This window comes from Nicotiana sylvestris, chromosome 6 (assembly GCF_000393655.2).
Source record: "Nicotiana sylvestris chromosome 6, ASM39365v2, whole genome shotgun sequence".
Taxonomy (NCBI): Eukaryota; Viridiplantae; Streptophyta; class Magnoliopsida; order Solanales; family Solanaceae; genus Nicotiana; species Nicotiana sylvestris.
This window is the reverse complement of record NC_091062.1, coordinates 6246908-6271110: the sequence shown is the minus strand read 5'-3', so window position 1 is coordinate 6271110 and position 24203 is coordinate 6246908. Positions and strand designations below refer to the sequence as shown.

Sequence of the window (24203 nt, the reverse complement as noted above, 5' to 3'; positions counted from 1 at the left end):
CGACGATTGATTCAGTTCTATTAGTCCGGGAGCTCGCCGATGTGTTTCCTTCTGACCTTCCTGACATGCCACCGGATAGTGATATTGATTTCTGTATTGATTTGTCTCCAGGCACCCAGCCTATATCTATTCCACCGTACAGTATGGCTCCAAAAGAGTTGAAAACGTTGAAGGAACAACTTGAGGAGTTGTTAGTAAAGGGGTTTGTTAGACCAAGTGTGTCACCTTGGGGCGCACCAGTGTTGTTCGTGAAGAAGAAGGATGGAACCATGCGGATGTGCATTGATTACTGCCAGTTGAACAAGGTTACCATCAAGAACAAGTACCTGTTGCCGCTCATTAATAATTTGTTCAACCAGTTTCAGGGTGTTAGGGTGTTATCTAAGATCGACTTGAGATCATGGTAGCTGATGATTCGGGACTCAGATGTTCCGAAGATGGCATTTCGGACTAGATATGGCCATTATGATTTTCTAGTGATGTCCTTTGGCTTGACTAATGCCCCAGTAACATTTATAGATTTGATGAATAGGGTGTTCAGACCTTATATTGATTCCTTCATCATCGTCTTCATTGACGACATCATGATATACTCACGTAGCTTGGGGGAGCACGAGCATCATTTTAGAGTAGTGCTTTAGACCTTGCGAGAGCAGAAGCTATATGCTAAGTTCTCCAAGTGTGAGTTTTGTCTAGAGTTAGTGGCATTCTTGGGGCATGTTGTGTTAGAGAGGGTATTAAGGTGGTTTCCAAGAAGATCGAGGCAATTCAGAGTTGGCCACGTCCTACTTTAGTGACCGAGATCAGGAGTTTCTTGGGGTTAGCAAGTTATTACAGACGATTCATATAGGGGTTTTCACCTATTGCATCACCTCTAGCTAGATTGACCCATAAGGGAGCTCCTTTCCGTTAGTAAGATGATTGTGAAGCGCGCTTTCAGAAGCTCAAGATAGCTTTGACCACAATACCAGTTCTTGTATTGCCTTCCGGTTCAGGGACGTATATTGTGTATTGAGACACGTCACACATTGGATTGGGTTGTGCATTGATGCAGGTGGGACGAGTTATTGCATATGCTTCATGCCAGCTGAAGATTCATGAGAAGAATTATCTTAAGCATGATCTAAAGTTGGTGGCGATTGGTTATGACCTTAAGATATGAAGGCATTATCTGTACGGGGTATCATGTGAGGTTTATACTGATCATCGTAGCTTACAGCATTTGTTCAAGTAGAGGGATCTTAATTTGAGACAACGTAGATGGCTTGAGTTACTGAAGGATTATGACATCAACATACTTCATCATCCGGGCAAGGCAAATGTGGTCACGTATGCCTTAAGCGGGAAAGCAGAGAGTATGGGTAGCTTGGCATTCATTCCAGTAGAGGAGAGGCCACTAGCTTTAGACATTCAGTCATTGGCTAACAGACTTGTGAGGTTGGATATTTCAGAGCCCAGCCGAGTTGTTGCATGTGTTGTTGCTCAGTCTTCATTTTTGGGGCAGATCAGGGCCCGACAATTCGATGACCCACATCTAGCAGTTCTCAGAGAGACAATTCTACAGGGTAGTGCCGAGGAGGTTTCTATTGGCGAGGACGGTGTTGTGTTACTCCACAGTCACCTATGTGTTCCTAATGTTGATGGTTTGAGGGAGAGGATTCTAGAGGAGGCACACAGTTCGCGATATTCCATTTATCCAGGTGCTACGAAGATGTATCGTGACTTGAGGCAGCATTATTGGTGGCGGAGGATGAAGAAGAACATAGTAGAGTATGTGGCTAGGTGTTTGAATTGCCAACAGGTTAAGTATGAACACCAGAGGCCAGGTGGCCTACTCTAGCATATGCCTATACCAGAGTGGAAGTGGGAGCACATTACTATGGACTTCGTAGTTGTGTTGCCCCGGACCTTGCGGAAGTTTGATGCAGCATGGGTCATTGTTGATAGGTTGACCAAGTCGGCACACTTTATTTTGGTTGTGACTACTTACACTTCAAAGAGATTGGCTCAGATTTACATTCGAGAGATAGTCCGGTTGCATGGTGTGCCTATTTCCATCATACCAAATAGAGGCCCTCAATTCACTTCCCATTTCTGGAGAGCCTTTCAGAGTGAGTTGGGGACCTGTGTGGATCTTAGCACAACATTCCATCCTCAAACCAACGGGCAGTCGGAGTGGACAGTTCAGATTTTGGAGGACATGCTTAGAGCATGTGTGATTGACTTTGGAGGACAGTGGGATCAGTTCTTGCCCTTGGCAGAGTTTGCTTACAACAACAGCTATCAGTTCAGCATTGAGATGGCTCCATTCGAGGCTTTGTATGGTCGGCAATGTCGTTCTCCTATCGGGTGGCTTCAGCCAGATCAGGCTAGGTTGTACGATATATACTTGGTGAAACATGCCTTGGATAAGTTAAAGTTGATTCAAGAAAGTCTTTGCATAGCTCAGTCCAGATAGAAGAGTTATGCGGATCAGAAGGCGCGTGATGTATTATTCATGGTTGGAGAAAGGGTTCTCTTGAAAGTCTCGCCAATGAAGGGTGTTATGAGATTCGGGAAGAAGGGCAAGTTGATCCCAAGGTTTATTGTCCCATATAAGGTGTTGAGTCAAGTTAGGAGGTTGCTTATGAGGTTGCTTTACCTCCCCCCTCTGTTTGTCGGGGGTTCATCCAGTTTTCCATGTATCGATGCTGCGGAAGTATCATGCCGACTTGTCCTATGTGTTAGACTTCAGTACTATTCAGCTGGATGAGAGGTTGGGTTATGAGGAGGAGCCAGTTGCCATTTTTGATAGACAGGATCGCCAGCTGAGATCCAAGAGGATTTCTGCTGTGAAGGTCCAGTGGAGGGGCCAACCAGTCGAGGAGGCGACCTGGGAGTTCGAGGAGGACATGTGGAGTAGATACCCCATCTTTTTCCTAGCTCAGGTACTTTTCTATGTTCGTTCGAGGACGAACGTTTGTTTAAGAGGTGGAGAATGTAACGACCCGCCTGGTCCCGCACTTTCTTTTACTGATTTATGACTTGCGAAAATGGTCGGTTCGGAATTGGGAAGAGTTTGGGTTGAAATAAGCTCACTTGATTCCCTAAGATTTTCTTAAAAGGTTAAATTTGACTTTGGTCAACATTTTCAGTAAATGGACCCGAACTTGTCCGGGACCGTAGGAAAATATGGGACCTGGGCGTATACGCGGAATCGAATTCCGAGGTCCCTAACCCGAGTAATGATTTTTTGTTAAAAATTGTCAAACTGAAATTTCCAAGGATTTAAAGAATTCAATAATGTTTGATCATGATAGTATCGGGTACATATGTTAGTTCTAGAGCCCGGTACAGGTCCAATATAATATTTAAGTCTCGTATGCGAAATTTAGTGAGAAACTGGACTGATTTGACGTGATTCAGATGTCCACTTGTAAAAATAGGAATTTGAGTGTTCTTAAGGATTTCATGCATGTTGGAGTTGAATTCGTAGTTTTAGATGTTATTTTGGCGACTTGATCACTCGAGCAAGTTTGTACAAGATTGTTGGGCTTGTATGGGTGTTCGGAGCGGAGCCCCGAGCGCTCGGGTGAGTTTCGGGCATAGGTTGGGAGTAGAAAACACACCAGATTTCTGGTGTTTTTGTTGCTGCTGCAGATCTTGCAATTACGAGATATTGTTCACAATTGAGAGGAGGGCATCACATTTGCGATGAGGGGAAGGCTTGGGCAGTCGTCGCATTTGCGACAATTCTTCGCAATTGCGAACCCTGCAGGGTACGCATTTGCGACCCCTGGATCGCATTTGCGATCAAAGAAAGAGGAGGTTGCGAAGCTTTTGTTGCGATTGCAAGTTAGCATTTGCGAACCTGATGTTGCAAATGCGACATCAGAGGCCTGGACACAACTTTTAAAAACGGGACTTAGGCCATTTATTTCATTTTATCTCTACACTTGGGCGATTTGGGAGCTTTCAAATAGGGGATTTCAACATAGCATTGTGAGGTAAGTTATTTCTACTTAATGTGAGTTTAATACTTGGGGTTTGGATAGATTAACATACTAAAATTAGTGAAAATCATGGGATTTAGGTGAAAACCTAGGGTTTTGATAAAAACAAGATTTAACCACGAAATTTGTTATGGAATGAAGTAAAAATCATATATTCTTGACCCTTAGGCTATGGGTAACAACTTTCTTCAAAAATTTCCGAAATCCGGGCATGGGGTCGAATTTTAGGAATCTTGTAATTTGTGTTGGGGAATTGCCCTAATGGTTGGAATATGAACTTTTAAGCCTATATTGATTAGTTTCTATGATATTTGGATAGTTTTGGAGTGTGACACCAAATTGAAGGTTTGGGCTTAAGCTTGGACCGGAAAGTAGGTCGTGAAGCGAGGTAAGTCTCTTTTCTAACCTTGTAAGAAGGAAATTTCCCCATAGTTAAACTTAACTAATATGTGATTTGATTGTGGGGCTACGTACGTATGAAGTGATGAGAGTCCATACGTAGCTACTATTCATGTTATGTCCGGGTAGTTCTAGTCTTACACCATACTTCGTTAGTGTTATTATATGATTATAAATTGTTGAATTGCATTGATTGAAACCTCGTGGAGAATGTTATGATTTCAAGTAAATAATTATTCGGAAAGTAACTAAAGGAACATTTGAATTGTACTTATATTTTACCGTGTCACAAGTATATTGCGCGCGGGTTGATTATTCCCCCTACTCTCATGGGAGCGGGTTGTTCTCCTCGGCGGATTGGTAATTACATACAAATAAGGTTCGGACTGTTCGATCCTCGGCAGTGCACAGTTTACCTTTATGTTGGATCGGGTCGAACGTCATCGGTGGTACTTGTATGTGATAATAAACCGGAACTTCTTATAATTCTTATAAGTTATTGCTTGAGATGTCACTTGATTTAAAGGAAAGAAAATGCCTATAATTCTAATTGATGAAGATTTTAGTACTATTTCTTATTTGCACTTGTTGTTATCCATGTACACTGTGAATTGAAATATTTAAACTTCGTATTGTCACTCTATTGACCCTAGTAATTGTCAAGTCGACCCCTCGTCACTACTTCTTCGAGGTTAGACTAGATACTTATTGGGTACATATTGTTTATGTACTCATACTATACTTCTGTACTTAATTGTACAGGATCTGAGCCAGGTGCATCTGGCTACCCTTCTGGTGTGCATTGTTGATATTTGGCCGAGATTCTACGGTGAGCTACTCCCTTCCGATGTCGTTCAGTAGCCTATTGGAGTCTCTATTTTGTTTATCTGTCTATTCTATCTCAGGCAGTAGGCTAGATGTATTCTTTTGTATATTGTACTAGATGCCCACATACTTGTGACACCAGGTCTTGGCACACACATTGGTAGACTATTCTTTTGGCATTGTATAATTATTTCTGTACGCTACTAATTATCACTTGGTTTAATTTCATAATCTAGAAATTTCTACACTTGCTTTAATAAAGTAAAATGAGAACTTGTCAATATTTCCACGTTGGCTTGCCCGACAATGGTGTTGGACGCCATCATGACCTATAATGGAATTGGATCGTGACAGATGACTGGATCAGACAACTATGACTCAGCTTTGTATTTGATCAAAACATGTATACAGAGAACTTGAAACAGATAACTCAAATCTTGTACAAACTGCATGGGCATTAATGGGATTGATTCACTCTATCCAGGTGATTTCCTTGTAATTTAATTCATAATTGTGAGAAATAATACACAGGAAAAATATTATATTATTTATGTACCCAACTATAATACAAGTACCCTTATTTATAACAATATACAATACCTACGCTACTTTTATTCCATGTAGGACTATGCTTATTTACATAACAACTAACTAACTAACACTCCCCCTCAAGCCGGTGCATACAAATCATATGTACCGAGCTTATTACATATATAAATAATACGAAGACCAGTGAGGGACTTGGTGAAAATATCTGCAAGCTGATTATTTGACTTCACAAACTTTGTCCCTGAGAGTATCTTTTCTCTAACGAAATGACAATCAATCTCAATGTGTTTAGTTCTCTCATGGAACACCGAATTTGATGCAATATGAAAGGCAACTTAATTATCGTACACAAGTTTCATCTGGCTTATTTCACCAAATTTCAACTCCTCGAGCAATAGTTTGATCCAAACTAGCTCACATGTTGCCATAGTCATTGCTCGATACTTTGCTTCTGCACTAGACCGAGCAACTATATTATGTTTCTTGCTCTTCCAAGAGACTAAATTGCCTCCTACTAAAACACAATATCTAGACGTAGAACGTCTATCTGAGGATGATCATGCCCAATCAGCATCTGAGTATCCAACGATCTTCTCATGGCTTCGATCCTCAAACAATAACTCTTTTCATTGAGCCTATTTTATATATCGAAAAATGCAAAAAACTGCATCCCAATGACTATCACAGGGAGAATCCATAAACTGACTTACAACACTCACAGGAAAGGAAATGTTAGGTCTAGTCACTGTGAGATAATTTAATTTACCAACTAGCTACCTATATCTTGCACGATCGCTAAGAGGCTCCCCATGTCTTGGAGAAGTTTAGAATTCGGATCCATCGGAGTGTCAACAGGTCTACAGCCTGTCATTCCTGTCTGCTTAAGAAAGTCTAAGGCATACTTCTGTTGTGAGATCACAATACCTGAGCTAGACTGAGCGACCTCAATACCTAGAAAATATTTTAATCTGCCCAGACCCTTAGTCTGAAAGTGTTAAAAAAGATGTTGGTGCAATTTAGTAATACCACCTTGATCATTTCCGGTAATAACAATATCATCAACATAGACCAGTAGATAAATACAGAGACTTGAAACAGAATGTCGATAAAACACGGAGTGATCAACTTCATTCTGAGTCATCCTAGTCTACTGGATAACTATGCTGAACTTACCAAACCAGGCTCGAGGAGACTGCTTTAAGCCATAAAGTGATCGGCGCAAGCGACATACAAGGCCACGAGACTCCTCCTGAGCAACAAAACCAGATGGTTGCTCCATATAAACTTCATCCTCAAGTTCACTGTGAAGAAAACTATTCTTAATGTCCAGCTGACAATGGCGGACCCAGGATTTTGCACAAGCGGATTTAAACAGCGCCTCGATATTTTTAACTAAGGTAGCACATATTCTTAAAAAAGTACATAGAAGCTATTTACTTCTATTTTTAAACAATTTATCTATTTTTAACAAATTTTACTTCAATAAATTAAAGATTCGTTAAATTTTAATAAATAAATCAATTTAAATAATTTACAATTTATTAACTCTAAGAAAGTTAGACAAAATATAAAATTGCGAAAGGAAAATAACAAGATACTATTATTTACTAGTAGACAATAAGAAGAGTTACAAAATAAACTAAATTAATACCAATAATTAAGGAAAGGGGGCTTATACCCTAACGTAGAATTTTAATATAAATTATACAAAAACTTTCAACGTGCTCTAAGAAAATATAAATATTTCATCAAAATAAAATGAATTGCATGTTTTAGTAAAATTTATGAAAGAGATAATGAAAATTGTAGAAGGGTTTAATTTTGAAGTAAAATAAACTTGAGAGTGATTTTATTAAATTTAATTAGAAAAAAAAAATATAAAGTGAAACAGGAAAAGACAAATAGAAGACACTGTATATTTGAACGAAGTAATAAAGGGAATTTTACATAAATTTTCCAAATAAGTTCCAACTTATCAACCTCTAGCCATAAACTATATACTTACCAAAATTAGCCAAGCACATATAAAAATTAAAGACCCAAATAAATAAGGTTCTTCCTTTCCAAGAATCATACGAAAAGATTTTCTTCCATATTTTAGGCATGATCAAAAATATTAGATGCAATACGAAAAGAAAATTTCATGAATGGGGTAGCAAACAAGGTGATGAAATACAAGAATATATATATATATATATATATATATATATATATATATATTCAAGATTCCAAAATTCTAAGGAAAAAAAGGATATTTTCTGTGAATATGATTGAAATTCATTGAAAACATATAGATGTGTCAATATACAAATTCTGAGGAAGATCGGAGGTGATTTGGTATCAAAACTTGTAGTTAAAATCGAGTTCAATAAATTATTATGCAACACATGTATCACACACAGAGGTATACTATGATACACAAATGATACACTGTATGATACAAATATCATATTTTCATGTTTCATCTTCTACTTCGAATTTTTAATTCAAACCACCTCAAAACTCCACTAAATCATCCAAAAACTGATATTCAAACTCCTTAAGATGTACCCAATCTATTCTAATAACACCCGTTCAAAAGAAAGCAAATATTTGACCCTTTTTTGCTATAAATAGCTAATTGGCTAATATTAATAATATTTCATAAATTGACTAATTTTTGTAATAAACTACTTATAAATAGACACAGCTGATAGTTTCCCTAATAAATTTATAACAAGTTATGGTTAATTTGCCCTGCAAGCTTTCTAGGCCCACTGTAGCACATCGTCAATGGAAGTACAAAAAGGAAAAAAGAAGCAAAATATACACAAATGTGAAAGTCGGGTTCGAAAGCATGACCTCATTGAAAACTTTGAACCCACACGTCCACTTTTACAAAGAGAATGTACGCATCAAGTCGGTTCAATTTTATCCCTTTTACTATTCTTCCAAGAAATTTATTAATATATACAATTGTCACGACCCAAAATCAACTGTCGTGAAGGCGTCTATCGTGAAACTAGGTCATCCTCTACTTAACAACTCATCACAGTAAGAATAGCTTTGAAAAATAAAGACGGAAGCAGTTAACATTAAAGATACCATTTTGAAAACCGATTAAATCTCAAAATACGATACAATCTAATCCAAAATCGGGGTGTCACTGAGTACATGAGCGTCTAAATCAGAATATAGTCCACTACAGTGTCTAGAGAAATAGACTGAAAATACAACTAGAGATAAAGAAGGAGAGTCAAGGCCTGCGAACGCCGTGCAGTTACCTTGATAGTCTCCAAACTCTGAAACCTCAATCAGCAACCGCCGCCGTGACCAGAAGTGCTTGGATCTGCACGCGAGGTGCAGAAAGTAATGTGAGTACATCCAACTCAGTAAGTAACGAGTCCAAAATTTGGACTGAAAGGTAGTGACAAACCCAACCAGTACAAATAAACATAGAAATAATTGTGCAAAAACGTAGGCATGCTTTCAATTTAATAGGCAGCTCAAAACGGTAAAGTAGAGCAGATATGAATAATGTACAAAATATAACTCTGTTATCCCTACATGCCAATGCACATACTGTATGTGATGCACCATGCTGTCAGCCTCATGTTCTCACACTCTCAAATACTCAACCACTCGGTATTGTATATGGCTCATACGGCCAAGGAAAGATCCAACCCGGAGTATATACATCACTGACCAATAGTCACTCAGTACTGAGGAAGGTCAATCAATCCATAAGGAGAAGATCCATCTCCAGGTATCAAATACTTCGGACAAGATCCATGTCCAGGGAAGATTCATCCCTCGATAATATCAACCGCGCTTACTAGGGGTGTGTACAAACTCCGGAGGGGATCCACAGCACAAGCGCTATCACAAATCAATATAATCGCTGCGGCGTGCAGCCCGATCCTATAACTGTCACTCATAATCAGGCCCCCGGCCTCACTCAGTCATCAATCTCTCTAGTCTCGCCCACGGGCTCACAATGTCATGAAAGCTAACCCGAAACAATGATATGATGTATCAATAAATAATAAATAAGACTGAGATATGATATAACAATGCATGAATATGACTGAGTATAGAATAGCAATGAAGTCAGTGAGATGACTGCAAAAAACGACCACTAGGGGTCTCAACAGTACCGCCATAAATCCTAAACATGATATGTGGCATGATTGATAGCTCAATTACTTTATCACATGATGGAAACACGGATATTAACAAGATAGAGTCGTTATACGGTGCCATGGAATCAACTAGGTCACAATTCTCACGGTGCACGCCCGTATGCCCGTCACTTGGCATGACCTCAATACCAATCACATAACACATAATTCGAGGTTTCGAACCGTTAGAGCCAAATTTGAAAGCGTTACTTACCTCAAACCGAGCAAATCTCTAGTCTGAAATGCCTTTTGCCTCTCAAATCGGCCTCCAAACGTCCCGAATCTAGCAACAAGTAGTACAACACAATCAATAAAGGCTAAAGGGATCAATTTCACAACAAAAGTACTAAATCATAACTAAAAATCTAAAATGGGCTCGAACCCAACCCCTTGGTCCACGTCTCGAAATCAGACAAAAGTCACAAAACCCAAAAGTCCATTCACTCACAAGTCTAACCATACCAAAGTTATTCAAAACCGATAACAAAATTCCGTTCAAAACCTCAAAAATCCATCTCAAGAATACTTCATCTTCCTCCCCAATTTGTCATCCCAAAACAAAAATTAGATGATAAAATTAAAGACGTAATCATGGGATTCAACTAAAACCAAGTAAGAATCACTTACCCCAATCAACTCCAAGAAAATCCCTTCAAGAATCGCCCAAATATGTGGTCTCTAGCTCAAAATATGAAAAATAGGTTCAAACCCTCATTTTTGAAATTAATACTGTCTGCTCAGATTTCATTCATCGTGATCGCAAAATTATCCTTACGATGACGAAGCACAACTATGTTGCCCTACACTTTTACCCTATGCAAATGCAGAATAACCCACGTGATCGCGGATCACTGCCTCTCAAACCTACGCGATCGCATCCTACCTCCCGAGTTTGCGTAGAACAATTACCTCACCTCCTCTTCAGCTCAATTATTTATATGCGAACGTGGCCTTAGCCACGCGTTCACAAAGCATAGCTTATCATATATGCGTGATCACATCCCTTTCTCTACGACCGCATAGAACAAAATCACCTTTTCACCAAATAAGCTTACGCGATTGCGGATGAAATCATGCTATCGCGTATAAGGAAACCAAAAGAATCACCCAGCAGACATCAACTATCATTGAAAGGCCAAAATGATCCATTAACCACCCGAAACTCACTGATGCCCTTGGGGCCTCAAACAAACATACCAACAAGTCCAAAAACATCATACGAACTTAGTCAGATCCTCAAATCACCTTAAACAATATCAAAAACACAAATTACACATGGATTCAAGCCTAACGAATGTTGATATTACCAAATTCTATAACCGATGCTGAAACTTATCAAATTATGTTCGTTTAACCTCAAATTTTGCACACAAGTCATAAATGACACCACGAACCTGCTCCAACTTCAGAAAATCCAATCTGACCCCGATATCAAAAAGACCACTCCCGTTCAAACTTTCCAAAATTCCAATTTTCGGTAATTTAAGCCTAATTCTACTACGGACCTCCGTAACACAAACCGGACATGCTCCTAAGTCCAAAATCACCTAATAGATCTAACGGAACCCTTAAAATTCAAATTCGAGGTCGTTTACACATAAGTCAACATCTGGTCAACTTTTGCAACTTAAACTTTCAAATAAGAGATTAAGTATCTCAATACATAATGTCACAACCCTAAACCCGAACCCAGTCATGATGGCGCCTCTCATGAAGACAAGGCCAGCCGACACTTCCCATTTTTCCAATTATTAACAATTTAGCATTTAAAAACAATCTAAACAAGAATAAATAATCAAAAGTAGCAGATAATATCATAAATACGCGGAAGAACAACCCAACAAAGCCCGATATCAGGGTATCACTAGTCATGAGCATCTATAAATCCTACTACAAATCTGATAAGTCTATAAACTATCACAATTGTCTTATCAAAAATAGAAATGATAAAGAGGAAGAAACACGGGTCTGCGGACATCAAGCAGCTACCTTGTGAACTCTGAATATCTGCCGGGAGGTCTCAACTCGCACTGGCAGGATCAACAATGCTCGAATCTACACACAGAGTTGCAGGAAGGGAAGTGAGTACTCTAACTCAGTAAGTAACAAATGCAAATAAAGACAGAAAGCAAGAAATCACGTAAGGCACAAAGCATTCTATAATGAAGCAGTAAAATAATTAAAATAGTAAACCAGTGAAAGATAGGTAAAATTCTTTAACTCAAACATAGTTTCCTTAAAAGCCTTTTTCAATAATTAAGTAGGTAATTGTTAGTCAATTATGAAAAGTAAACACATAAAGGCTCGCCCCTCGGGCACAATATCAAAAAATCCGCCCCTCGGGCAACATCTCAGAACAGTACCAGCCCCTCGGGAAATCACATAGAACAATACCATCCCCTTGTGCTCAATCTCACATCATAATAGGTACCCATGCTCACTGGGGGTGTACAAGCTCCTGGGGGGGCCTTACGGCCCAAGCTCAATATCAAGCCACCTCGTGGCATCATCCCTAGGCCCTCAGCCTCATATCAATCAAGCCACCTCGTCGCATACATATCTCAGGCCCTCGGCCGCATAATCAGTATCAAATATTTCCTCACAACATAGGCCCTCGGCCTTACTCAGTCAAAAATACTCACAAGCCACTCGGGTAGTAGTAAAACATGTTTCTCAGCCCAAAATATTATTTAAAAGATAATATAAGTGTTAAAATAGAGTAAACCTGGCTGAGTACAAAAAAATAGTGAAATATAATATCACTGAGTTCAAGTATAAGGTCAAAACAATAAGGAAATACTAGTAAAAATCCCCGAAGGGTTCAAATAGTTGGCACAAGGCCCAAATATGGCATTCAACCTAAATTATGATGATAACAAATAGATTTCAGTCAAATACGTGGTAAAATCATCAATTGAGAAGGACCAAGTCACAATCCCCAATAGTGCACGACCCCACGCTCGTCATCAAGCGTGTGCCTCACCTTAATATAGCACTACGACGTGCAATCCGGGGTTTCAATCCCTCAGAACATCATTTACAATCATTACTCACCTCGAACCGGTCAAATCTCTAGCTCGCGATGCCTTTGGCCCTCGAATCGACCTTCACTCGCGTCGAATCTATCCAAAATCAGAACAAGGACGTCAAAATATGCTAAGGGAACGAAGCTCAAGCGAAAATAATAGATATACGACACAAATCCTAAAATTACCAAAACCCGACCCCCGGGACCACGTCTCGGAATTCAATAATTTTTACATCAATAGATTCCTTATCTCCCCACAAGTTCATACATATCAAAGGTTCTCAAATATGATCCTAAATGGTCCTTCAAATCCTCAAGCAAAGGTTTAAGTTTCCAAGCCCTAGTTTCCCCAATTTTCTCCCTTAATTTCCATGATTTCTAGTTATAATCCGTGTAGTAATGGCATAGGAATGAATTTTAAATGCAAATTCATTACCGCAATGAAGTTCCCTTGAAATCCCTCTCTCAAATCGTCCAAAAAGCTCCAAAGCCGAGATAAAAATGGTGAAATTGCTCAAAATTCGCGAAGGCCACAATTTATACTTTCTGCCTAGAACTTTTCGCATCTGCGACTATATTTCCGCTTCTGCGGTCTAAACCACTGCATCTGCGATCAACTTTCCGCGTCTGTGCCATCGCAGATGCGGTATTCCAACTGCTTCTGCGGTTCTTGACGACTTCCCTAAATTCTGCTTTTGTGGCCACCCTTCCGCTTATGCGGTACTGCACCTGCAATCCTCAATCCGCAGGTGCAAAAATACTAGAAGCAGCAAATTTCAACAGCTGCAACAAATTCCAAACTTCTCCGTTAACCATCCGAAATCACCCCGAGGCCCCCGGGACCTCAACCAAAAGCACAACCATATCCTAATACCTTATTCAAACTTGTACCAATCCTCAAAACACCTCAAACAACATCAAATCAACCAAAACACATCGGATTCAAGCCAAATTTCCTAAAATATTCCAAATTCCGCTTTTGATAAAAAAAAACCTAACCAAACCACGTCCGAATGACCTGAAATTTTGCACGCACATCCCAAATGACACAATGAAACTACTACAACTCTCAAAATTCTATTTCGATCCCTATATCAAAATCTCGCATACCAACCGGAAATTGCCAAAATATCAACTTCGCCAATTCAAGCCTAAATCTACTCCGAACCTCCGAAACTCATTCCGCTCACACTGCTAAGTCCCAAATCACCTCCTGAAGTTAATCGAACCATCAGAACTCACATCCGAGTCCTCTAACACCTAAGTCAACATCTAGTTGACTTTTCCAACTCAAGCTTCCTCAAAGGAGACTAAGTGTCTCAAACCTTACCAAAATTATTCCGGATTCGATCCGACCAACCCGATACCACATAACACGGGTAAACAAACCATAAAGAAGCAAAAATGGAGAAAATGAAGCGGTAACTCATGAGACAACTAGCCGGATCATCATAATCCGATAAGTTATAACACAACTGTAAAACACAAAAAAGTAGAAAATGGGGGAATGGGGCTACAACTCTCGAAAAGATTGGCCGGGTCATTACAACAATATTATTTTTTGACAAATCGGGTTCAGTTAAAACCATTTAGTAATATATGGGTTCTCCCCTACCAGTTGATAGAGAGGCCAATGTCGAACATCAGCCATAGATAGAAAAAGGCAAACTGATGTTATTTTAGTCACGGGAGAGATAGTATCACTGTAGTCGAGCTCAAATATCTAAGTATATCCTTTGGAAACAAGACATTTCTTAAGTCGATTAACCTATCCATCTGGACCAACTTTGACTGCATAAACCCAATAACAACTAACAGTAAATTTACCTGAAGGAAGAGAAACAAGCTCCCAAGTACCACTCATACGTAAATCAGACATCTCTTCAATCATAGCATGTCACCATCCTGGATGAGACAATGCTTCACTTGTAGACTTAGGGATGGAAACAAAGGACAAAGAAGATATAAAAGTATAATGGGGTGATGACTGGCGATGATAGATTAAACCGACATAATGGGTATTAGGATTAAGTATAGTCTGTATACCTTTCTGAAATGCAATCAGTGTACTAGAAAGGGGAAAGTCCGCAGTATGAGCAAGATAAGGTGTAGGACGTGAATTAGCTAGGCCTGATGCAGGGCGCAAACGACGATGGTAAGTCAAGAGTGGTGTTCCTGTGGTTGAGGATTTAGGAGAAGAAATACTAGACTCTTGAATGGTTGGTATGGCTAAGACTTCTGTGGCTGAAGGTGGAGAAGGAGCTATAGTAAACTCCTCAAAGGTTGGTATAGGTAAGACCTCAGATATATTAAGGTGGTTAGAAAAGGTAAAAAAGGTTTAGACTCAAAAATGTGACGTCAGCTGACATAAGGTACCTACGAAGATAAGGTAAGTAACAACGATATCCTTTCTAAACACGAGAATAACAAGGGAAGACACACTTGAGAGCACAAGGAGCTAACTTATCTTTCCTAGAGGCTAAGTTATGAACGAAACATGTGCTCCCAAAAACACGAGGGGGAAGAGAGTATAAGGGTGATAAGGGTGACTGGGGAAACAATATTGAATATGAAATCTAATTCTATATGGAGATAAAGGCATCCGATTAATCAAATAACAGGTTGCGAGAATTGCATCGCCCTAAAAATGCAACGGAACAAGAGATTTAATGAGGAGTTTGCGAGTAGCCTCAATGAGGTGCTTATTCTTTCTCTCTACAACCTTATTTTTCTGAGGGGTATAAGGACAATATGTTTGATGAATAATTCCTTGAGAAGTCATAAACTATTAAAACTGAGAGGATAAATATTCTAAGGAATTATCGCTACGAAAAGTGAGAATAGAAACACCAAGTTGATTTTTGATTTCAGCACAAAAATTCTGGAATATAGGAAATAACTCAGAACGATCTTTCATTAAGAAAAAACAAGTATATTGAATAATCATCAATGAAACCAACAAAATAATGAAATCCCAAAGTTGAACTGACTCTACTAGGACTCCACATATTAGAATGAACTAAAGGGAAAATAGACTATGCATGACTCCAACACTACGAGGAAAGAAGGATCGGTTATGTTTCCCAAACTGACACGACTCACAATTTAATGTAGACAAACAAGGCAACATTTTCTTAAGCTTGGATAAACTCTAATATCCTAAACGTCTGTGAATTAGGTCTGGAGGATCTGTAACTAGACATGTTGTGGAGCTATTTAGTGAGTCAAATTAGTAAAGGCCTTCTGATTCAAGCCCCGTGCTATTCATTTGTCATGTACTACGGTCCTGCATTATAAAAGAATAATCAATAAAATATATACCACAATGGAGGGCACGAGTCAAATGACTAACAGATGCAAGACTAAAAGGACAGCCACGGACATAAAGGATAGAGTGATAGAATATAGGGGATTAGCTTGTCGAACTCCTTTTGCTTTAGTTTGAAATCCATTGGCCAAAGTAACAGTGGGAAAAGACTGGTAATACACAATATTCGACAAAAGTGATTTATTACCAGAAATATAATTAGAAGCGCATGAGTCCATGACCCATGGTCCAAGAATACTAGAATGGGAAACACAATCAAAAGAATTACCAGCAACAAAAGTATTAGTCTGAGAAACCGAGGCTACTTGTAGAGATGTCTGCTTACTTGCTTGATATTAAAAGAACTCATTATACTCCTCTTCAGAAAAAGAACATTCCTGGTTACCTGTAGTTTCGGTTTGAGAAACATAGACATTTTTAGGTATTCGACCATGTAAAGAATAGCACATTTCACGACTCACGAGTGTGTCCATGTTTAAGACAATAAGAACACTTAGGTCTAGATCTTCCAAAAAAACATCATCCTCATCTATTCTCCATAGTTTGATATGCCAATTTTCAACTGTATGGGATGCGAGAATAGATGATTCAAGTGTTTGTGATGAGATCATTGGGTGACTTGGTGCTGCAGCAAGGCGAAGTAATCGAGAGAACAATTCATCAACTTTGGGGACAGTTGTACTAGCCAAAATCTGGACACGCACTAAATCAAGGTCATTAGGAAGTCCAGCGAGTGTACGAACTTGAAACATCTTTTGTCGTTGCTCTTGTTGCTTTCCAACACTAGCAGAAATTGGTATCAACTTCTCAAATTCTTCCATGACTACTGTACTTATCCCAAGTAAGTCGACATATCCAATTCCCATTTCTTCAAATTTGTCATCCGCGATATCACATCATAGAAACGAGATATGTCATTAGTGGATATCGTACGAGCCTTTTCCCAAACTAAATAACATGCCTGAAATGGACAAAACAAAGGCATTAATTTGGAAATAATAGATCGCCACAACTCCATTGTGTTTTACATAACTGAGCATCAATCTTTTCCCATTGTGTTTTGGCCTTTTATCTCCCTCACTAACCTTTTTGGTTAAGTGATCTTGAACACCTTGACTTTTACACCACAACTCCACAAACGAAGCCCAAGATAAATAATTTGAATCTCCAATTAGGGGTTCAGAAGTAAACATAAAGACCGAATTTCCAACTCCATTGTTCTTGGAACCAAAAGGTTCAAGTTCGAGGGATATGATTGGATCAAATAATTACGAAGACATAAAATTGGTGGAAAAGTTGGTCCAAAATTGTGTTAGGTCATAGAAACAGTAAACAAGCATAAGAAAAAATATACTGTAGCCACCGTAAATAGAAACAATCGCCGGAATATGCCAATAATAGCCGAATAATATAAAAGTTGTCGGAATTAGTAGGCGAGTTATCTATCCTCAATGAACTTTTCCAAAAAATGGCCAGAAAAGTGTGTACTCGCCGGTGCGTGGGCTCATGCACTCACCGGAACCCTAGCTTCTGGCGATGTATGAAGCTGCTTCTGCCGGAGAGGTTTAGTGGGGTTTGGTCGGCGGACGATGACAAAGCTTTTGGTAATGTTGTATTTTTCACAACACTGACGGAGAGAGAGATGACGCAAGACAGCCATGAAAAATTGCCAAAAATGAGGCACGTTGACCTTCTATTGTATTTTGGTTTTCGTATTGTCTCACCACCACGGCTCTGATACTATATGAGAAATAATACACATAACAAATATTATGCTATTGATGTGCCCTAACTATAATACAAGTATCCCTATTTATAACAATATACAATACCTACGCTACTTCTATTCCATGTAGGATTATGATTATTTACATAATAACTAATTAACTAACAACAATCACAATAAAAAATTTCTTTTTCAAAAGAGTTATTTACCAACTTCTTCATTTGGACAAGTTGATAGAGATCTGAGGCCCCTCCACTATGCGGCAAGGGTGTAGATTAATTCTCAGTTGGAAGATGGTGACTTCATACAATGGGTAATTACTCTTAAAATTACAAGCTAAACTGTTGAAAATATAATTAAGTAAATAAAAGTGTGTTCTCTCTAACAGCTTAAGCTTTTAGATGAAATGATCACACACTTCAACACAAATAAAGGAGAAATTTCTTTGGCTATTAAAATATCAAGTTGTTAAGTATTGGATTGAGATAGACTCAAATGGAACAAAACGTACGTAGATGATTCATATAGTCGACTCAAACTAGTTTAGAAGTTGGTCGTATATGATTGATATCGATTAATTTATATAAAGAAACAAGTTGTTTCAGACTGGCAAAACAATATCTAAAAGAACAAAGATTACTAAAACCATTTTTATCAGAAAATATTTTTATCTAACTTGTGTTTCACTTAATAAATATGTGTAGGAAATGACTGCAGTTTTTATAAAGAATTGCATGTTGCACTATGCTTTATACAAAAATATATTTTCATTGTGGGGTTTGGCAGAATACAGCAAAAATGTCGTAGTACCATTACAAAACAACTAAATATATTGAATGCAACAATTTCAAAACAATTTCTATAAATGTCGGTCCTTCTATAAATTTTTCCAGAAATAATGTAGTTTATTTTTGTTGTGTTAATGTAAGTGATGTAACAATTTCAAAACATCATAGCCTAAGCTATTGTTGTATGCATATTTTGGGAATAAAAAAAATAATAAGTTTGTTAATACTTGCATTAAGGTAGGCTGGTTCTATTACTTGAATTAGTTATACTAGTAACTCCATATAAGATAACTATATCCTTGAAATAATAAATCCTCGTTTCACTATATCACAGTCTAATAATTGAAATTCACTAAAAAGACAGTCTGGTGCTCAATGCATCTTGCGTTCATGTAAGCTTCGGGTAAGGGTTGCACCTCAAGGATTATGATGTAGACAACCTATCTTAATGCAAGTATTAGTGGTTGCTTCCACGGTTTGAATGGAGATAGCAACTAGCACAAAAACACCAAACAATAGAAAATTCAAGGATTGGTTTTATGATTAATTATAAATATTCCATTGTCATATGTTTTCTCATTTTGGTTATTAATCTACAGGTAGAGTACGTGTTGCTCCCAAACACACATACAAGTATATGTGATCGACAAGTAATATAGGATTGTAAGTCCAGATATCGTACTCACATGGACTAGTGATTAAGTATCATCTCAATTAAACCAAAACAATTAATCTATTCGAGCGAATTCTAAAGTATGAATATTTAACTAAAGATAATCTAGAGTAGTAAACTAAGAAACAAAGGAAACAAATTGGCGAACTTAGACACGATTTCAATGGGAAAAAATATTCTAGAGCTATGGGTTAGCTAACAATTCTGTTGAGTTTTCTACCTAAATTGTCTAATTAATTTATCTGGTTTATTGATTGACGGGGTTAATAATACTCGTAGCCTTCTCCCCAAGTACAACTCACCTATTCAAGTTAACCCAACACCTATATTCGTATGGAATTAGGATTAACAAGAACACATTTATAATTCTCGTATAATAACCAAGCAAGGCGATTAGGTATATTCCTATCCTAACCGTAAATCCATTTTCGATACTCAAGTTCAAGATCTTACTCTGCTCAATCTTATATGCAATCTAGAATTCCCTCTCTCAAGTTCAATCCTAAATTCGTAGATAGTATTCAATTGGTGATCAAGCAATCAAATAATTAAGTCAAGATTGAATAAACAAACCAATATGATAACATAATAAGAACAATCTAAGCTTCAAACTACAACATTCATATAGCACCCAAAACTCTAGAACTAATAAACTATGAAATTAAAGGAAGAGAAGAGAAGAAAAACTAGTTAGAAGCCTCCTCCAAGCGTGGAGTGTGTTCCTCCCTCACAAAAATCACGTTCTACACAAAGGTCACATCCTCCCTCACCAAAGTGAGTTTAAAGACTATTTATATGGGATAGGGTTAGCATGGGGTCAAATAATACAAGCCCACTTCGAAACAACCATTTTTGGTTAGCTCGTTCACTCTCTCGTACACACGTAAGTGTGAACGTGCAAAGTTCTTCTCCTTTTCTTTCTCTTCTAGGTTTCTCTTGCACTTCCATGCCTTTTTGCTATACTTTGCTATTTTCTTTCCAAGATTTTCCTCAATAGCCCGTTTACTCTCTCGTGTGCTCGCAATAGTGAACGAGCAAAGTCCTTCTTTTGTTTTTTGGTCACGAATCAACTTCTTTTGCTCACTTTTCGTCCAACTTGCTCGTGCACATAAGAATGCACGTAATGAGCATAATTCATTACAAAAACTCATGTAACCTACCATAACCACACAAGTTATGAGATGAAAGTACACCGACAAATATGCATTTTTGGTTGTTTATCAATACCCCACACTTAAACTCTTGCTCGTCCTCAAGCAACTTTCTACACTTTACAGCAACATGACTTTTTTAAACAATTCTCATAACTCATATATCAAGAATATTTAAAATAGACTAAGGACAATTGTGTAACATCCTGTAATGACCTTAAACTGGACTCGGTCGTGATGGCGTCTATCGTCAAACTAAGCCGGCCAACACAAACCCCTAATCCAACTAAACAATTATAATTAATCATTTAAAGGCATTAATAAGCTAAAATCCCAAAATAAAGAGTAGAATAGAATAGTGCGGAAACAAACACGGTCCGACATCGGGGTGTCACCAGTCATGAGCATCTAAAATCTGTCTAAGAGTATGAAAAGACAACATAGTCTAATACAAAGATAGAACGAAGTAAAATAAAGATAGAAAGGAGAAGCACTAGGCTGCGAACGTCGAGCAGCTACCTAGTTAACTCCAAACAAGCCTGCTAGAACGCAAATCGGCACTCGCTAATGTGACCCGAGACTCCTGAATATGCACACAGGGTGCAGGGAGTAATATGAGTACGCCAACTCAGAAGGTAACAAAAGTAAAGGTAGTTGAGCGATAAGAAAACACGTAAAACACAGCATAATGCTACAACAAAACGGTATAAAACCAGAACAATGCAATAAAAAGTAAAAGGCTCGTAAAACACCTTAGCTCGGTAAAAACCTCTTTAAAACATCTTTTAGTAGTTCAAACAAGTGTTGAAAACAGTGAGGAAAAAGGGTAGAAACATAAATCAGCCCCTCGGGAAAAACAAGTACCATAACCGCCCCTCGGGAAAAATACCAACAGAATCAGCCCCTTGGGCTACCTCACCATCACTCGTATCAGCCCCTCGGCAACATAGAACGACATCAGCCCCTTGGGCTATATCACATCTCACACTGGGTACCCGTGCTTCCTAGGGGTGTATAGACTCTGGGAGGGGCTCCTTACGGCTCAAGCGTAATAACAAGCCATATCGTGGCATAATCAAATAGGCTCTCGGCCTCATATCAAGCCACCTTGTGGCGCAACAAAATAGGCCATCGGCTTCATAATCATGAATCAGTACCACACTGTTGCGGTGCGCAGCCCGATCCCATAATATCCTCACAACACAGTCCCTTGGTCTCACTCAGTCAGAAATCTCTCAAGCCACTCGGGCAATAGTAAAACATGATGCTCAGCCCAAAATATGATTTAAAAATATCAAAACGAAGTAAACATGGCTGAGTTATGAAAATAGTAGAATACAACATAACTGAGTACAAGTATGAAATCAAAATAGTAAGGAATAGTAATAAAAATCCCCCTAAGGGTCCAAAACAGTTGGCACAAGGCTCAAATATGGCAAACAGCCCAAAACATGATAATACTTTCCAAAACACAATGATATCAAATAGTTTTCAATCAAATACGCGACTAAATAGTCATACGGTATGGACCAAGTCACAATCCCTAATGGTGCACGACCCTACGCTCGTCATCTACCGTGTGCATCATCTCAAAGTAGCACAACAATGTGAAATCTGGGGTTTCATACCCTCAAGACAGCATTTACAATCATTACTTACCTCTATCCGGTCTAAACTCTAGCTTGTGATGCCTTTGCCTTTCGATTCAGCCTCTAGATGCTCCAAATCTAGTCAAAAATAGATTCATACCATCAAAATATGCTAAGGGAACAAAGCCCACTCGAAAATAACCAATTTACATCAAAAATCCCAAAATTGGCCAAACCCGACCCCGGGGCCCACGTCTCGGATTCCGATAAAAATTACAAAACTAGAATCCTTACACTCTCACAAGTTCATACATACCAATTACATCAAAATCCAACCACAAACGACCCCTCAAATCCCCAAATCAAAGTCTCAAATTCCAAGCCCTAACTCTCCAATTTTAGGCTTTAGATTCCACAAATTTCATGTTTAATTAGGTACAAATCACAATAGGATCGAGTATTAAGTCCATAAAACTTACCTACAAGTGTTTCCCCTTGATTCCCTCTTCAATACTCCTCAAAAATCTCTAAAATTGCTCAAAAATGGTGAAACTTAGACCCAAAATCGCGGAAATAGTCTTTTAAACATTCTGCCCAACTATTCACGTTCCTTCTTCGCGAAAGCGGTCAACGCCTCGCGTTCGCGAAGCTCAAACTTACGTTGACCACTTTTTCCTTTATCGCGAATGCGACATCATAACGCGAACGCGACAGCATAACGTGAACGTGAAGACTTAACTTCTCAACCCATCGCAAACGCGACTACCAGCTCGCGCATGCAAAGAACAAATTCTCCAGGACCCCAGCTGCTCATATTTCCTCTACGCGAACGCGGCAAAACCCTCACGAACGTGATGACCACTGACCTCAACCCTTCGCAAACGCGGGACCACATTCGTGAATGCGAAGGACAACCCTACTGCCTACATCCTAACCGTTCGCGAACGCGGGATATCCATCGCGAACGCGAAGGCCAAAATCCTGCAACACCAACAACAAATTTTCTGCAACTTTTTCCAACATGAAATGATCCGTTCAACCACCCGAAACTCACCTGAGGCCCTCGGGACCTCAACCAAATATGCCAACATATCCCATAAAATCATTCAAACTTGTTCCAACGCTCGTAATGGTCAAAACAACATCAAAACACCAAATCATCATCAGATTCAAGCCTAGAAATTCCATAAACTTTAAAATTCCGCTTTCGATCAAAAAGTCTAGAAAACCTCGTCCGAATGACCTGAAATTTTGCATACACATCACGAATGACACAACAGACCTACTCCAACTTTCGAAAGATCATTCCGACCCCTATATCAAAATCTCACTTATCAACCGAAAAACGCTAAAATTCCAATTTTGCCAATTCAAGCCTAAATCTACTCCGGACCTCCAAAACACATTCCGATCATGCTCCTAAGTCCCAATTCACCTCCCGAAGCTATCTGAACCATCAAAATTCATATCCGAGCCTTTTTTCATAAGTCAATGTCCAGTTGACTTTTCTAACCTAAACTTACTCAAAAGAGACTAAGTGTCTCCAACCTTACCAAAACCTCTCTAAACCCGAACAAACCAACCCGATAACACATAATACAGCTAAACAAGGCAATAAGAAGCAGAAATGGGGGAAACAAAAGTTCCCCCTTAAACAAAAGTTCATCCTCAAACGAGTCAAGAAACATAACTGAAGCTTCAAATAGGTGAGGATATCTGCTTCGCATCTCCCGCTCGGTCTCCCAGGTAGTCTCCTCCACGGGCCGACCTCTCTACTGCACTTTCACTGAAGCTATATTCTTCGATCTCAACTTTGAACCTGACAGTCAAAAATAGCCATTATCTCCACATCATAAGTCAAATCATCATCTAACTGAACCGTGCTAAAATCCAAAACATGAGAAGGATCGTCGATATACTTCCGGAGCATAGAAACATGAAATACCGGATGCACACTCGATAAGCTGGGTGGCAAGGCAAGCTCATAAGCCACCT

General features: G+C 38.8%; 1 pseudogene; it reads left to right on the top strand.

Annotated features, from left to right (window-relative positions):
* LOC104229112 (beta-amyrin synthase-like) overlaps positions 1 to 18834 on the top strand; it is a 55218-nt pseudogene extending 36384 nt beyond the window's left edge.
* Positions 18835 to 24203: the final 5369 nt, after the last annotated feature.